Consider the following 16,537-nt stretch of genomic DNA (forward strand, 5'->3'; position numbering starts at 1 on the left):
TTTGGACATCCAATTATTCCAGTACCGTTTATTGAAAAGACTATCTTTTCCCTATTGAATTACCTTAACACCTTTGCCCAAAACTCAACTGACTATATATTTGTTGGTCTATTTCTGTAGCCACAGAGCACATTAGTGTCTGAAGCAGGGAGCTATGTACCAGCCTCTGACCCCAAAATAGGAATGAAATTAAGGCCTCCAGGCAGCCACATGGCCCCCGGGCTGGGTGATCCCTAGGAAACAACTGGGAGGAGGCACACACTGGAAATGGTCTCTACTGCGAAGAGGGAGAGGAGGAGAACTCCCGGGGCACAGGGCCTGGCTCTGGCCCCAGCGGAGGGGACATCTGAACCTAGAGATCTCTTTCAGCTTCTCTGATGAGAACTGAGAGAGGCTGGGGAAGGGGAAGGCCAAGAAAGAGGAAGGACAGAGGAGGGGATGTCATTGGACCATTGATATCATTGGACCACTGATTAGAGGACCATTGATTGGTCCAGGCCTAGTGGGCAAAGCTGGGTAGAACCAGCGTTAGGAATCCAGGTATCAGAGGTAGAAAGACCAAGAGAGCAGCAAAGGGAGAAGGAGAAGAGGGAAAAGAAAGGAACCTGCTGTTGTCAGCAGGAACAACAGTGGCCACACGGGCCAGCACTTGAGCTTAGGGATAAATTAATGAATGGGTTCAGGTATAACACTCACCGCAAATGAGGATCAGACCACCAGAAAGGACTCTAGATTCTCAGAGCAATGGTTCCCCATCCTGGCCTCACACCAGCATCACTGATACCCGGCCCTCACCCCAACCAACGCTCTGGAAGAGAAGCTGGGCATTGGTATTTTTGAGGTGCTTCCTCAGTAATTCTAATGAGCAGCTGGGGCTGAGAAGCCCCTGTTCTCATCCAACTTCTTCATCTCACAGAGGAGGAAACTGAGAGGCAGAGTTGGGCAGTGGCTTGAACTAGGATAAATGACCATCCTGGTTTGCCCAGGACTCAGGGGGTTCCTGGGATGTGGAGCTTTCAGTTCTAAAACCAGAACAGTTCCAGAACATGAGACTTTCAATGCCCAAACTGGGAAAGTCCCAGGTAAACCAGGACAAGTTGATCATCCTAACTAAAACATTTATCTCCCTATTCTCGGTAGCTCTTTCCACTTAAAATGATAGATTAGATGATCAGTGAATCCTGGACAAGCAACTGGGCATCTTGCTGTTTGATCAAATCCCTAATGTGGTAGAGCTTTTGTTTCTAGCTGCCCTTCAGGACATGACCTCCCCCAAATCCAAATACAAAACAGTCAGTCCATTAGCCTCTGAGAGGACGGAAGTCAGGCGATCTCAGTAGAAGCCACATCTAGCTTTGCTCAGACATGTTACCGTGCTGGCTTCCTGCCTCTGTGGGGTGACAGAGGGACTCCTTTCCCAGCTAAATTCTCCTAGAACAAGCTTTCATGTCACCACATACCTCTCCTCTGCAGCTTATCACAGTAGTAATTCTATATTTGTGTGATAATTTGATTGACATCTGTCAAGATTTTAAATTCAGTGAGGACAGGGGCCATGTCTGTTTCAGCTCATTATTGGATCTCAGCACTTAGCACAGTATCTGGCACATAGTAGGTGCTCAACAAATGAATACATGTAGGCACGCATGAATGAATGAATAATGAATATCATTACCTATAATCGTGCCCAGGGAGTAACACTGCCTTACATCCTTCTATCACTGGGAGATTTCAAACCAGTAGGGGCTAAGGGTTAAGTTCTTGCCTAGGGGGTTTCATACTGTTACGGTAAATGTAATTTATTCATCATCCTCTGAAGTATAGAGGCACAGGATGATAATGAGGGGAGTGATGGCCTCGCTGAGAGGCCTCTCTTTGCCACCTGCTTCCTGAGACATGGCTGCTTCTGAAGCAGAACTTCTGATTACCCTCAAGTCCAATCCACACACCTCCCTGTCTCAGTAACCACTGACATCTCTATTAGTATCTGTGACATTCAGGGCTTGCCAAGCAGGACCTCTGTCACATTCTTAGTACCTCGATACAGACGGCCCATGGATTTATCATCATCACCATCATCACCAACATCATCATCATCACCATATCTTTATTGAACATCCTATGTTCTAGTCACTGTGCTGAATGCTCGGAAAGCAGTGGCTGGGGTGGGAGTTGGTAAGATAATAATGATAGACGAGACGTAATTTCTGACCTAGCATGTTTTACCATTCAGCTGGGTGGAGAGATATGTACTTAGAAAAAGCTTATCAGATTCTAGGACAGTTTGCAATAAATGTCAGAGACGTAGTACAGTCGTGAAGTAGTGCCCAATGTCAAAGGAGGGAGAGTACTAGATAGAACCGTGGGCGGGGCTGGGCTGGGGCGCTCTCCACTGTGTCATTCACATCCCACATTTTCCATGTTCAGATACCAGTCTTTGGCCCTCACTTCCACCCTCCACTCCACTGCCCAAACTCAGAAGGAAACAGGACAGGGGTATCTTTGTAGAAATGCTTGCCATGTCCCTCCGGTCCAGGCATTCATTAGAACGTCAGATGAATGTCAGATGAATGAATGAGTCAAGAAGGGCACCCCCAGCTGCACCCTCACCTCAGATATAACAGGCGATACAGTCCTCCTGGGTCTCACCCCACTGAACCTAGTGACGAACACCCCACTGTTGAAGTCATCCTGGTGAGTCATTTCCTGGGAAGTGGCCTGGAGAACCACCTCCCGCTCTGCTGGCTTAGCCGCCCAGGACATGCTTGGCTTAGGGCGCCACCTGCTGACACTCCTAGGAAAGGCTCTCCAGGTCACCACCTCCTTCCCCACCTGGGCCAGCCTCAGAGTCCTCCAGGCTGGTAACCCAGGAAACCAGAACCCCAAAGTCCAAGTTCCCCAAAAAAGCAGAATCAATCCTCTTCCAAGACCCTTACTATAATCCTCCTGTGCGGCTTTGGTCTTGAGCATCCTTTTAAGGGAAAATGTCACCTGTGTATCAGCTACTTATATGTCCCTAAAGCATTCAGCTGTCTGGAGTTATTACCCTCTGCTTCCAAGCCCATACAAGTGGGGAGCCGGGGTCACTCCCCACACCTCCAAGGATTATGGAGGGGGACTTACGTTTCCCAGAGTTACCTTTAGATCTGCATTCTTTCTTCTGCTGATGTTGGAACCCTTGCTCGCTGCTCTAGGTTTTACATCCTGTTCACGTGCTGCCCTTTTTCTGCACCATGTGCCCCACCAGACAACACCCCTGTTGCTTTGTTCCCCAAAGGGCCAACTACCAAAGGCTGTGCATGCAGCACACTTTACAGAAGGTGTAGAGTCGGAAGGGGGTGTTCAAGCAGGGAGGTGCCTCGTCAAATAACTCAACACTGGGCAAGAGATGGGGGAGGGAGGCTAAGGTTGGCCTGATGCCATTTACAGATCTAACCTTATTGTGGGAATAGAGGCGCCAGGACAGCTCAGATCAGTTCTGGACAGGAGTTCTGCATGGACAGAGAGATAATGGTCCTATCCTCATGAAGCTTACATCCTAGTGGAGCGAGATGGGCAATAAACAACTGGGCTAGTAAATAACTAGGTGACCTCTGTAGTAATAAGAGTTATAAAGAAAACAAAGTGATAGGGAGTGGCTAGTAGAAAAGAAAGGAGGCACTTGCATAAAATGATGTCAAGGATGACTTCTCCAAGAAGGTGAGAGGTGGACCAGGACCTGCATGGTGAGAAGGAGACAGAGCAAGGGGGAGGAGAAAGGTGAACAGTCAGGAAGAGAGGCGGAAAGGAGTCAGAGGATTGGCCTTTCACCTTTGGGGTGAAGGGTCAAGAAGAGACCTCCCCAAAGCAAGGTAACCCATGTGATTTTCAAGGACAGGAATTTCAATGTACACTTTCAAAATTGTGTGTGCATGGAGGGGTACAGTGTGGCCACTCATTTTCAGTAACTCGATCATACTCATGGATTTTTTTGCAAGGGAGTTTTTACTTTTGTTTCTGTTTTGGTTTTGGTGGAAGTTAAGGAAAGAAGTGAGATTGTCACCCATGGAGAAGAACAGAAAACATGGATCTAGAAACAGAAACTCACAGATAAAGGCAAGCATGAGCTCACAGGTCCCCCTGGGAATTCCTCTTCAGCAGGGTTTCAGACCACAGCCAGTCTGGGACTAGAGGCTCAAACTCATCTTAGCTAGATCCCACGGAGCAGAGAGAGAATTCCCAATGTTCATTGCACACTTGCACTTCACTTCCAATATCTCATTTTAGAGATATACTGTTATTTCCACATGATAGATGAGGACACTAAGGTAAGAGAGGTTCAGTAACTTGCTGAAAATTACTTAACTCATAAGTGGAAGACGTAGAATTTGAATTCGAGTCTGACTCTAACCCTGTGCCCTGGATCAGACTCTACAATGTGAATACAATGAATTTTTTAATGAACGTTTCTCCTTTCCTCTCACCCCAACACTCAGACACCCACAGACACAAGCAATCCCTAGCTCTTTTGACTCCCCCATAGTACCTGGTCTGTTGAAATTTGAAAGAGACCTCGACTCCACAGAGCAGTGGTTCTCAACCAGGGACGTCTGGCCACGTCTGGGGACGTTTTGGTTGTTGGTGTTGGTGGTGGTGGTGACGTGCATCTAGTGGGTGGAGGCCAGGATGCTGCTACACACCCTACGATGCATGGGACCCACAACAAAGAATTATTCAGACCAAAATGTCCCTCGTGCTGAGGTTGAGAAACTCTGATGTGGAAGATGTCATCGAGGAAAGCTACTAGCTGGCCAACTCAACATTACTTTGATGACTTAACCTCAGTCAGGGAGCTGTTGCTCAGCTAGCAGCACCCAGAACCTAGGTTTTGTGAATTCTCCAAGATGATAAGGTCCTGAAGAAATGATTCACCTCAAGCCAAAAAAAGCATAAGAACTAGAGCTTTCAAATTTTTGAAGCAGATGGACCCCCAAAACCAAAACAAGCAAGAACCCTCCCCGCTCTTCATAGACGCTATTGCAATACACTCTAGAAAAAACGAAGGGGGAAAGTGAAAGGAAACCTCAAGTCCGTGCAAAGTCCTGGGGTATCTGAGCTCCTTCCCCGGCAGTCAGGGGAAGAAGAGCCCTGGGTACCACTTGTCCTGCTGCACTGGCACCTGAGAACAGATACCAGAAGAAGTCTTTCTAGAAAGATCAAGATCTGGCGATAGTCTGAGAGCCACAGGGACAAAGCCAAAGGGAAAGAGCCCAGGAACAAGGCCAAATACCACCCATGTGAGTGAGACCAGTGAATTCTCCAAAGCTACGCTCATTAATTTACCACAAAGAAACCTAAGGGTCACACAGTCTAGAAGGTTCTCATTAGCATAGAAATAACTTCTTCCCAGAAGCAGACCCTCAGAAAACCAACTGCTCATTCAGTTTGGAGGGAATCCCCACAGAGGAATGAACTTAATAGTCTCCTTTGAAAGTGCTTTTCTCACCCCAGGACTGTCCAAGCTATACTCTTCCAGAAAGATTCTAGTCCTGAATGCAGATGACCTTCAAGTGCTCAGTTCCAGGGAAACCTGGGTTCCCCTGCCGACCTCCTTCCTCACCCACATGTCTTCTTCCCAAGGGCACGTTGTCCAGGTTATGGTGAATCTTTCTTAGCCGGAAGCCAACAAGTCTCCTGATTTGACCTGGGATGTGTTGATTTTCTAGGTTAGCTCTCAAGAGGCTCTCTTGTTTCCCTTGTTCACCAATGCTAGTTCGCGGTGGTGGTGGGGGGTGGGGCCCTGTCCCCTGTGCTGCGGCTCTGTGCTGGCTCCCCTGTCACTTCCTACACTGTAAGAGTTCCCTGAGTATGTACATTGCCTCCCGACCCCTAGTCTGTGGTTGGCAAGGCAGGTTCAACAGCACAAACTCTCGATGTGGACAAAGTCGAGACTGAGTCCCAGCTGCAGCCCACACTGGCTGTGTGACCCTGGACAATGGCTTTAACCTCGCCAAGGCTCAGTCCTCCCTTCTGTTAATCAGGGCTACAAACGGCAATGGTGTCTTGAGGACTAAATGAGGGGATGTGGATGAAGTGCCTTGCACAGTGCCTGGCAATGGTGAGCACTTGGGAAACGTCAGCAATCATGGTAGCTGTCACCTTGCACGGGGCCAAGCAACAAGGGCGGTGGCGTCTCCCACCACGCCTCCCGCCTGACCTGTGCCTAGCACGTGTTTGTGACTTGGGGTATCGGCGCGGAACTCCTTGTTCACTACTCATTTCACATACACATGACTGTCCGATCAGTGGGATTAGAGATTCTGTGAGGGCAGAGAAGAAAGCAGTGCGGCGAGGTGGAGCCCAGAGCCTGGATGTCAATCCTGCCTCTGGATCACCCCGGCAGGTTACTTACCCTTTCAGCTTATTCATCGGAAAAGTGAGGAGATGGCAACATACGCCTACCTTCTAGACCAGCGCTATCCAACAGAAATATAACATGAGCCACAAATGCAAACCACAGAGATGCGAGTTTTAAATATTTAGCACCTATATTATGAAGAGTAAAAAGAAACAGACAAAACTGATCTTAATGTATTTTATTTAACCCAAGATATCCACAAGATTATCACTTCAACGTGTAATCAATGAAAAAATTTAAGGGGTTGTTTTATCGTCTTTTTTTAAAATATTAAGTCTTTGAAATCCAGCATGTATTTACTATACACAGCACATCTCAATTCAGACTAACCAGGTTTCAGATACCCGGTGGCCACATGTAGGGAGTAGCTGCCATACTGGACAGTGCAGGCTTAGGAAGTAATAAAAATTGAATGAGTTGATGGAAAGAAATCAGTTGGTCCCAAGTAAGTGCAGGGTAAATGTTGGTGTTATTACTTCACCACTTGAAAGAGACAGCACACGGGTGTGGGTGGGGCTCTGAATAATTTTGTGTCAAAGTCTTTTTTGAATGCTCATCTTCTTGTAAACATAAAATACAGTAGAGGATAGAGGCTAAGCACATAGCTTCTGAAGTCAAACTGCCTGGGTTAGATCCCACCCATGCCACTTACTAGCTGTGCAGCCTTGGGACAATTACTTAATGTCTCTGTACCTCAATTTACTCATCTGTACAAGGGGGCTAAAAATAGGACCTCCACCATGGGGTAGTTGTGAGGATGAAATGAGTTCATTCATGTAAGTGCTTAGAAGAGTGTCTGCCATCTGATATCATAATAGTAGGTATTATTGTTCCACGTTTGTTAAAGAAAATCTGAAGATACAGAAAGTTTGGAAGAAAATTAATCAATTAACCCCAGAGTCTTTTGTACCCAAAACAACCACAGATGATATTTTTCTGCTGTGGTTTCTCAATAAAACATGGGGCCCCACCTAGTTCCTCTCTTGATGTTATAAAGTGCCTCTCCCATCCTTCCCTTATCCTCCACTCCACCCACCTTGTCTGCCTTTGAAGTCTCTGGCCCCAGAAGCCAAGCGAAGGTCAAAGAACATTCCTAAGAACATGAAGAAAAGGCGAAAACATATACTTATGCTTCGAGGCAACACTTCTCTGGTCTGTTGTCCAGTGACAGTCTGATCAGTAATTGACATGACATCTTGCTTCCACCAAATGTCAATTGAGATGGGACTGTTGATTTGGTCATATCACAGCACAGGGCAGCTCTGTGTGTCTGAGATGTGACACCCACCTGGGACAAGTCCAGGGTCTTCTCTCAGTCATGCTGGACAGTCCCAGGGCACCTTGGTGACCCAAATTTGAACAATGTCTGTCCCTGATTACAACCCCTCCTGCCAGGCCTGCAGCTCCAACTGTGGACACTTCTTCCTAAGGCAATGGTTCTCAAACTTGAGGGTGTGCTTATGATAATTACATACTGAAATGGTTACAATGCAGATTTGACTGGGTTCGACTCTGAAAGTCTGATTTAATAGCTGTGGGGATACCCAGGAATCTGCATGCGGTGGGGGATTCTGATGCCTGTGGTCTGCAGCCCACTCTTTGAGAAGTCCTATTCATGTAAGGGGGGTAATTCTCTTTGCAGCTCACTGGTATCTACAGACACAGAGACCAAGCTAGAGACAGTGATGGTGAGAGCGAGTGAGGGAGGGAGAAAGGGGGAGGGAGCCCTCCCCGAGTCTCTGACCCACAGTCCTCTCCTTGGAAGTTCAGTGTCAGGCTTCGACCGGAGCACCGACAGCACCCCTCACCGTTTTTAAAAACGGTGTGACTCACATATCACATTCCAATGATAATGGAAAGAAATATCATGTCTGGAGTCAAATCTTAACTTTGCACCTTAGCTGTGTGGCTTCAGGCAAGTGTCTTTCCTCTTTGAGCAATTTACTCATCTGTAAATAGGGATAATGAAGCCAACCTCTCGGGATGGCTTTGGCTATTAAATTAGATACTGTATGTGAACAAACAGAGCAGAACCTCCTACATAGTAGAGGCTCATTTTAGTTATTTGACAACTATTTATTGGATACCAGTATGTGCCAGGCTCCATGCCAGCTTTGGAGGCACAAAGATGCATCAGAGGAGCTGCCTTTTTATAAGGTGTCCTCCAGGTGCTGGACAAGGCAGGCAAGGTCTCCACTATGAGACAGGAGAAAAACCAGAGAGGCAGGGTGGCTTCCCAGAAATTTGAGTACCTTCCCTTCCCCAGATGATAATTTGCTACCCATTCAGAAGTTGGGGAATGGCCCATTGAGACCCAGTCATCCCCACACTAGGATTGGCCATGGAAAGGACACGTTTATAACCTTCAGCTGACCGTCCCAAGGAAAGCTAACTTTCGGCAAAACTCAAATCCGCTAAGTGAGCTAGGGAGTGAGGCTTGGTCAGCGTGCAAAACTCCTGCCTCAGTGCACATCAAAGACCCTTCATATATTTATGCCCTAATAATCCCAGTTCTTGACATTTCCTCTAAGGAAATGATCTTAAAAAGAGAAAACCTTTACACACAAAAATGATACGTCAAAAGCTGTTTTTAAAAAAAAAGGTCCATGCCCTTTAATCTAGTAATTTCACTTCCAGAAATCTTCTCTAAGGAAATAATAATAGAGTCACACAAAGACTGTGATGTGTACACGTTGTTCATTGCAGTGTTTTAAGTAAAATTTTTTAATCTAACGTCAAACAAGAGAGGAATTGGCTAGGTAGGAAATAATAGTCAAAACATTAAACAACCAGTACAAATAAGGATTCTGAAGGCCCTACTATGCCAGGTGTTAACCTTCTAGCTGCCAGACTGTGAAAAGTTTGGGGAGGGGTGTCCAGGGCAGCCTGGAAGGGAAGACAGGGCATTGTACCACTGGCTATCCTCCTACTTACTAGGCTAAAAATTCAAATTAGATTCAGAGGAGAATCATGCAGCCATTAAAAATGATTGTGGTTACATGTATATACATTTGTCAAGACTCACCAAATTATACACTTAAGGTCTGTGGATCTTACCGTATGTAATTATATCACAATTTTTTAAATCATTGTGAAATAGAGTAGTGGTTAAAAGCCTGTATTCTGACCTCAAATGGATCTGGGTTGGACATACCAGCTCCACCAATTCCCTTTCTAAGCTTCAACTACCTATCTGTAAAGTGAGGATAATGATAGTTTTTACATCATAATATTGTTGTGAGATTAAGTGAGATAATTAATGAAAAAAGTTTTTACATCATAATATTGCTGTGAGATTAAGTGAGATAATTAATGAAAAAAGTTTTTACATCATAATATTGTGAGATTAAGTGAGATAATTAATGAAAAAAATTAACACAATGCTCAACACTTAGTAACTGCTCAGTGTTAGCAATAATTTTATAATATGAAAAAGTATATATGATATAATATATAACACATATGACACACATATGTATCATATACATCATAGACATATATACATACATATCACATGTATATCATATATACCCATGATATAATAAGAAATATGAAAAACAAAAACAAAATTATATCCGCAATATGATTAAAGCCATATATATTTTTACATGTTTAACCTTTGCATTAAACAGAGACAGGGATGGAGTGATGTCACCAAAATGACGACATAGGACAGTCCTGATTTCAAGCCCTCACACAAGAAGAACAACGAACAACTATTCATGGACAAGACACGACTGTGAAAATCCTCGAACACAGAGGTGAGGCTGAAGCACACCCCGTACCACAGAGACCAAGACTGATCACATCAGGAGGCTAAGGGGAGCAACCACACGCTGACCACATTGCCCCTCCCCCATGTGGTGCAGCACCACATGGAGAGGTCTCCCCTGAGCCTATAGTTCCTCCAGAGGCAAAAGAGAGCCCAGGCTGGACAACCAGCTTCCCCACTGTTGTGGCTCACTTCTTGGGAGTCCCACTCTTGTCTTGCTTCAGGGGGATCGCAGGGGAATCTGTGGAGCTTGACCACTGGGAATCAGATTGTGATGGAGAAGGGAGGAGGGCTTGTAGGAACCAGCGTTTGGATTTTGGCAGACCAAGTTCCTACTAGCAGCACCTAAGTGGTAGTCTCAACCAGGAGCTTTACTCATCTGCAGAGCCAAGACAGTGGTGCAGTCTGACCAGGGAACTCGGCAGGGTGCAAGTCTGCCTGATTTGGGACCTCAAACGAAAAGCTTTGTCAGCCCTGGAGCCTGGTCTGCTCCTCCAACCAGGCAAGGGAGCTAACTCATAGCCCTACCTACTGCTGAATACAGCCTCCAACCCTGCTAGCCAGGAAACCTCACAGGAGCTCCTGGGAATCTCAGTAGCCCACCCTGCAGCCCCGATTACAGTGGCACTTGACTGGAGAACCCAGCCAGTGGCTCTGAGCCTGCAGGGCCAACTCAGTGACCATGTCTGTCCAGGGAGCTAAGCATGCAGGTCTGTCTGATTTGATCACCCAGCAAAGAGCCCTGACAGCCCTGGGGCCTGTTCTGCAACCCCAGCTGGCAGAGAAACTAATTTATAGCTCTGCCCAAAGCTGAATACAGCCCTTGGCCTGACCCAAACAAGAAACCTATCATCTCTAGTTGCAGAGCTATCTTGCAACTCTGGTTACAGCAAGACTTGAGCAAAGAACCTGGTCAGTGGTCCTTCCCATCTGTATAGCTATGATGGTGGCCCATCAGGTCAGAGAACTTTGACCCCTAAACAATAGCCTTGCGGGACCTACCCCAACAGAGAAACTAACTTATAGCCCCACCCACTGCTGAATACAGCCTTCAGCCCATCCAACCAGGGAACTTAACCAGAGGACACAGGATGCTGTGTAGCCCATCTTACAACAACCCTCCTTCCAGTGGCATTTGAACAGAGAGCATATCCCATAGCTTTTCCTGTCTACAGAGCAAAACCAGTGCACCCATCCGCCTGGGAAGTCAGTGCACAGTCTTACCTAATTTATGTCCCCAAAACAAGCTATGCAGGCCTTGGGTCCGTTCTGCTGCCCACCCCCCGCAGCGCAGGGAAGCTAATTCACAGCCGCATCTACTGCTGAGTATAGTACCCAGTACCAACAATCTAGGAAGACTGACCAGAGAACTCAGACAACCACAGAACCTATCCTGCAGCCTTGCATGTGCAGGGAACAAAGCCAGCAGTCCTATCTAACTGTTCTCAGCCAATGGCAGCCCCCCAACCTCAGAGCTTGGGCAGTGGCCTCATCCAAAAATAGACCCTGATAGTAAGCCCCACCTATCCGAGGAGGCTACCACCTGACACATCTAGAACTCCAACCTGAGAAGCCTAGTGAAGAACCGTCTCTGCCAAAGTGAACCTGTAAAGTCTGGAAAAGAAGACGGCTGTCTCAAATGTACAGATACAAATGTAAGGAATCAAGGATCATGAAAATCAAGTACACGTGACACTACCAAAGGAAACTAATAAAGCTCCAATAACTGACCCTCAGGAAATGGAGATCTATGAACTGTCAGACTAAGAATTCAGAATAATCCTCTTAAAGAAGTTTAGAAACTACAAGAACACACAGATAGACGTTTAAATGAAATTAGCAAAACAATACATGAACAGAATGAGAAGTTGGAAAAATGTTTTTCATGCAAATGGTAACAACACAAAACAAAACAAGAGTAGGGGTAGCTATACTTATATCAGACAAAATAGACTTTATTTTTTTAACTTTTTATTTTATATTGGAGTATAGTTGATTAACAATGTTGTGTTAGTTTAAGGTGTACAGCAAAGTGATTCAGTTGTCCATATACATGTATCTATACTTTTTCAAATTCTTTTCCCATTTAGGTTGTCACATAATATTGAGCAGAGTTCCCAGTGCTATACAGTAAGTCCTTGTTGATTATCCATTTTAAATATAGCATTGTGTACATGTCAACCCCAAACTCCTTAACTATCCCTTCCCGCCACCCTTCCCCACCAGTAACCATAAGTTTGTCCTCTAAGTCTGAGTCTGTTTCTGTTTTGTTAATAAGTTCGTTTGTATATTTATTTTTAGATTCCACATATAAGTGATATCATACAATATTTCTCTTTCTCTATCTGACTTACTTCACTCAGTATGACAATCTCTAGGTCCATCCATGTTGCTGCAAATGGCATTATTTCATTATTTTTAATGGCTGAGTAATATTCCATTGTATATATGTGCCCCCCACCTTCTTTATCCATTCCACTTTTGATGGACATTTAGGTTGCTTCCCATGTCTTGGCTATTGTAAACAGTGTTGCAATGAACATTGGAGTGCATGTATCCTTTCAGACCATGTTTTTCTATGGATATATGCCTAGGAGTGGGATTGCTGGATCATATGGTAGCTCTATTTTTAGTTTTTTAAGGAACCTCCATACTGTTCTCCATAGTGGCTGTACCAATTTACATTCCCGCCAACAGTGTAGGAGGGTTCCCTTCTCTCCACACCCTCTTCAGCATTTACTGTTTGTGGATTTTTTGATGATAGCCATTTTGACTGGTGTGAGGTGATATCTCATTGTAGTTTTGATTTGCATTTCTCTAATAATTAGTGATGTTGAACATTTTTTCATGTGCCTCGGCCATCTGTATGTCTTCTTTGGAGAAATGTATATTTAGGTCTTCTGCCCATTTTTTGATTGGGTTGTTGGTTTTGATGATATTAAGCTGCATGAGTTATTTGTAAATTTCAGATAAAATAGACTTTAAACTAAAAATGGTAAAAGGAGACAAAGAAAGCCATTATATAATGATAAAGGGGTCAATTCATCAAGAAGATATAACAATTATAAATATTTATGCACCAAACATCAGAGCACCCAAATATATAAAGAAATACTAACAGAACTAAAAGGAGAAATAAACAGCAATAGTTGGAGACTTTAATATCCCACTCTCAACAATGGATAGATCATCCAGACTGAGAATCAATAAGGAAACAGCAGATTTGAGCAGGACTATAGATCAAATGTACCTAATAGTCATACACAGAACAATCTATCCAACAATAGCAGAACATATATTCTTCCTAAGCGCACATGGAACATTTTCTAGGACATACCACATGTTAGACCACAAAACAAGTCTTAGCAAATTCAAAATTGAAATCATACCAAATATCTTCTCCAACCACAATGGTATGAAACTAGAAATCAATAACAGGAGAGTTAGTAACTAGAGTTAAAAACTGGAAAGTTCAAAAATATATGGAAATTAAACAAAACTCTCCTGAACAACCAATGGATGAAAGAAGAAATTAAAGGAGAAATAGAAAAATATCTTGAGACAAATGAAAATGGAAACACAACATGCCAAAATTTATGTGATACAGCAAAAACAATTCTATGAAGGAATTTTATAGTTATAAATGCATACATTGAGAAAATGGAAAGATCCCATATAAATGACTTAATTTTACACCTCAAGGAAGTAGAAAAAGAAAAAATTAACCCCAAAATTAGCAAAAGGAAGGAAATAATAAAGATTAGAGCAGAAAGTGAAATAGAGAATAGGAAAACAGTAGAAAAGATTAACAAAGTTGAGAATTCATTCTTTGAAAAGACAAACAAAATTGACAAAACTTCAGCTAGACTAACCAAGGGAAAAAGAGAGAGGACCCAAATCAACAAAACTATTAATGAAAGAGGAGACATTACAACTGATACCACAGAAGTACAAAGGATCAAATTAGGCTACTATCAACAATTATATACCAACAAACTGGACAACCTAGAAGAAATGGATAAATTCTTGGAAACATACAACCTACCAAGACTGAATCATGAAGAAATAGAAAATCTGAACAGACCAATTACTAGTAAGGAGATTGAATCAGTAACCAAATATCTCCCAACAAAGAAAAGCCTAAATCCAGATGGCTTCGTTGGTGAATTTTACCAAACATTTAAGTAAGAATTAATGCCAACTCTTCTCAAACTCTTCCAAAAACTCAAAGAGGAGTTGGGTTAACCCAAAGTCATTTGATGAAGGCAGCCAAAAACCAAAGCCAGACAAGAATACTAAAAGAAAAGAAAACTATAGGTCAATATCCCTTATGAATATAAATGCAAAAATTCTCAATAAAATACTAGCAACCAAATTCAGCAGCACATTAAAGAGATCATTCACCATAATCAAGTGGGATTTATCCCTGGTATGCAAGGATAGTTCAACATATGCAAATCAATAAATGTGATATATTACATTAATAGAATAAAATAAAAATCATATGATCATCTCAATAGACGCAGAAAAAGTATTCAACGAAATTCAACATCTGTTCGTGATAAAAACTGTCAACAAATTAGACATGGGAGGAACATACCTCACCATAAATAAAGGTCATATATGATAAGTCCACAGCTAACATCAAATTCAATGTTAAAAGTTTGAAAGCTTTTCCTCTAAGATCAGAAATAAGGGTGCCCACTCTCACCACTCCTATTCAACATAGTATTGGAAGTCCTAGCCAGAGCAGTCAGGCAAGAAAGAGAAATAAACAACAATTCCAATCAGAATTGGAAGGGAAGAAGTAAAATTGTCTCTATTTGCAGATGACATGATTTCATATCTAGAAAATCCTAGACTACACACACACACACACACACACACAGCTGTTAGATCTAATCAGTGAATTCACTAAGTTGCAGGACACAAAACTAACATACAAAAATCAGTAGTGTTTCTATACACTATCAAGAAATTACCTGACAAAGAAATAAAGATAACAATCTCATTTACGACAGCATCAAAACAACAGAATATTTAGGAATAAATTTAACCAAGGAGATGAAAATTTTCTACACTGAAAACTATAAGACATTGATGAAAGAAATCAAAGAAGACACAAATAAATGGAAAGATATCCTGTGTTCATGGATTGGAGAAATTAATATCAATAAAATGTCTATAATATTCAAAGCCACCTACAGATTCAGTGTAATTCCTATCAAGATTCCAATGGCACTTCTTATGGAAATAGAAAAATCAATCTTAAAATTTATATGAAACCACAAAAGACCCTGAATAGCCAAAGCATTCTTTTATGAGAAGAAGTGGGAGGTATCACATTTCCTGATTTCAAACTATATTATAAAGCTATAGTAATAAAAACAGTATGGCTGTGTCATAAAAACAGACACATTGACCAGTGGAGCAGAGCTAAGAGGCCAGAAATAAACCCATGAATATACGGGCAACTAATATTTGACAAGAAAGCCAAGAATACTCAATGAAGAAAAGACAGTCTCTTCAATAAATGGTGCTGGGAAAACTGGATGTTCACATGTAAAAAAATAAAGCTAGATCTGTATATTACACCACTCAGAAAAATGAACTAAAATTGGATTGCAGACTTAAATGTAAGACCTGAAATCATAAAACTCCTAGAAGAAAACAGAGGGAAAAAATCTATTTGAAATGGGTCTTGACAACGTTTTTTTTTTTTTGATATGACACCAAAAGCAAAGGCAACAAAATAAAAAATAGACAAATAGGGCTACGTCAAACTAAAACGCTTCTACACAGCCAAAGAAACAATCAACAAAGTGAAAATGCAACTTACAGAATGGGAGAAAATATTTCAAATCACACATCTGATAAGGGGTTAATATCCAAAATACATAAATAACATACAACTCATTAGCAGGAAAATTAATAATCCAATTTAAAAATGGGCAAAGGGCCTGAATAGACATTCTCCCAAAGAAGATATTCAAATGGCCAAAGGTACATTAAAAAGGGGCTCAACATCACTAACCATTAGGGAAATGCAAATCGAAACCACAATGAGGTATCACCTCACACCTATCAGAATGGCTATAATAAAAAAACATAAGAGGGACTTCCCTGGTGGTGCAGTGGTTAAGGATCCGCCTGCCAATGCAGGGAACACTGGTTCGATCCCTAGTCCGGGAAGATCCCACATGCTGCAGAGCAACTGAGCCCGTGCATCACAAATACTGAGCCTGTGCTCTAGAGCCCCTGAGCCACAACTACTGAGCCCACATGTTGCAACTACTGAAGCCCGCATGCCTAGAGCCCATGCTCCACAACAAGAGAAGCCACCACAATGAGAAGCCCACGCACCGCAA

Source organism: Pseudorca crassidens, chromosome 9, assembly GCF_039906515.1.
Source record: "Pseudorca crassidens isolate mPseCra1 chromosome 9, mPseCra1.hap1, whole genome shotgun sequence".
Taxonomy (NCBI): domain Eukaryota; kingdom Metazoa; phylum Chordata; class Mammalia; order Artiodactyla; family Delphinidae; genus Pseudorca; species Pseudorca crassidens.